A 2,518-nucleotide genomic window follows, 5' to 3' on the forward strand; every position below is an offset into this window, starting at 1 on the left:
ATTCACGGTGTAGTACCTTTTTATTTCCAAATAATATCCTATTGTATGGATCTACCACATTTTGGTTTTCATTGGTGACTTGGGCTATTTTCCCTTTTTGGCTATTGTGAATATGCTGCTAGGAGCGCCTGTCTGTAAGTTTTTGTGTGGAGGTATGTTTTTATTTCTCTCTTGTAAATACTTAGTAATGGAATTTCCAGGTCCTGTGTTAACTCTGTGTTTAGGATTTTTTTTTTAATTTTTTTCATTTTTTTAATGTGTATTTATTTTTGAGAGAGAGACAGGGAGCGTGAGCAGGGGAAGGGCAGAGAGAGGGGGAGACACAGAATCCGAAGCAGGCCCCAGGCTCTGAGCTGTCAGCACAGAGCCCAATGCGGGGCTCGAACTCATGAACCGCGAGATCATGACCTGAGCTGAAGTCAGATGCCCAACCGACTGAGCCACCCAGGCGCCCCATTAGGATTTTTTGAGGAACTCTCAGACTGATTTCCAAAATGGTTGCACCATTTTCCATTCCCACTAGCCGTGTGTGGTGGCTCCAGTTTTCCATCCCCATTATCCCTTTTTGGAAAGATGACTAGATGAATACTAGACATTCTCCCTATATCCAACATAACTCGTAACCTCTCATTTTTTCAATCTCTTTGTATTCCAAATAAATCCTTTCACTCTATCATCCAGTTCACTAGTTCTGCCTTCAGTGGTAGAACCCGTCTTCCAAATGAGTTTTGTTTTGTTTTGTTTTTTTTACTTTCAACCATTAAAATTTTAAGAAGGCTCCACACCCAGTGTGGGGGCTTGAACTCACGACCCTGAGATCAAGAGTCAGATGCTCTACCAACTGAGCCAGCCAGGGCACCCCCTCAACCATTAAAATTTTAATTTGGAGAATTTCTATGTGGACTTTTCTCAGTTCTGCCAAATTATTCCATGCTCACGTTTTAAGCTTGTCATATATTTATTTAAACATATTGTATTAGGCAGCTCAGTCTGCCATAACAAAATACCATAGATGGGATGGCTTTAACAACAGACATTGATTTTCTCACAGCTTGAAGACTGGAAGTCTAAAATCAGGATGCAAGCATGGTAGGGTTCCTGGCGAGAGCATCTCTTTACCAAGTGTTAAGATGGGAGAGAAAGAGAGGGAGGGAGGGAGAGACAGAGAGAGAGAGAGAGAGAGAGAGAGAGAGAGAGAGAGCGCGAGCACACCAACTTTCTGGGGTCTTTTCCTATAAGACACTAATCCTATCAGGGCCCCACCCTTATGACCTCATTTACTGAATTATTTCCTTACTCCAAATACTGTTACATCAGGGGGTTAGGGTTTCACATAAAATTCTAGGGAGACGCAACTCACTCCATAACACGTATTGTACTTGGTTACTTCTAAGTCTTATAGTTTAGTATCTGAATACATAAAGGCTCTTCTTTGGCCTGGTATTTTTTTTTTTTTCTGCTGTTTCATATAGATAATGCCTTGCTTCTTAGTATGTTTTGTGATTTTGTCTTACAATAGATTTCTCATTTTTGTTGGAACTTCCTCTGTAAGAATTTTTGGAGGCCTGGATTGAGTGTGAATTTTTCCAAGGAGGATTTACAATTTGTACCTCTCAGTTAACGAGGGACCTAACAATAGGGGGCCACCTTAAACAAATAACACCATCAGCTTGCTCCCCATGCCCCTCAGAACTGTGTGAATCCATGGGATGGTCAATTTGTGGCTACAAATTTTCAGGGATTCTTTTCCCTGACATCCAGCACCGAGGACAAGTCATTTTTCCTGCTGTGTCCTTCTCAGTAACATTGCTTTTCTCATTCACTTTACAGTGAGGGTAGGGTCCCAGCTTTATGTAAGATCTCACATCTGATTTGCTGCTTTTCTTAGCCCTCAGCTTTGCCTTCTATTTCCCACATGCCACCTAACTATTAAATATGAAGTAAGTTCTTTCCGGCTCAGAGAAACATTTAAAATAATGTTTAAGGGCGCCTGGGTGACACAGTCGGTGAAGCATTCGACTTCGGCTCAGGTCATGATCTCACAGCTTGTGGGTTCGAGCCCCACATCAGGCTCTGTGCTGACAGCTCAGAGCCTAGAGCCTGTTTCAGATTCTGTGTCTCCCTCTCTGTCTGCCCCTCCTCTGCGCAGACTCTGCCTCTCTGTCTCTCTCTCAAAAAACACTTTTTTTCAAAATAAACTATTAAAAACATTTGAGGGTAATGGGGTGCCATGTCAGCAATTTCCTCTCATCTTTTCTGAATATGAGATTATTGAGAGAAAAACATATGTTCTGTTCAACCCAGAGAAATGATTCAAACTACTTGAAACAGAAATTATATTGGGGTGCCTGGGTGGCTCAGTCAGTTAAGCATCTGACTTCGGCTCAGGTCATGATCTCACAGCTTGTGAGTTTGAGCCCCACGTTGGGCTCTGTGCTGACAGCTCAGAGCCTAGAGCCTGGAGCCTGCTTCAGATTCTGTGTCTCCCTCTCTCTCTGCCCCTTCCCTGTTGACACTC

The sequence above is a fragment of the Neofelis nebulosa genome, chromosome 10 (genome assembly GCF_028018385.1).
Source record: "Neofelis nebulosa isolate mNeoNeb1 chromosome 10, mNeoNeb1.pri, whole genome shotgun sequence".
Lineage (NCBI taxonomy): Eukaryota > Metazoa > Chordata > Mammalia > Carnivora > Felidae > Neofelis > Neofelis nebulosa.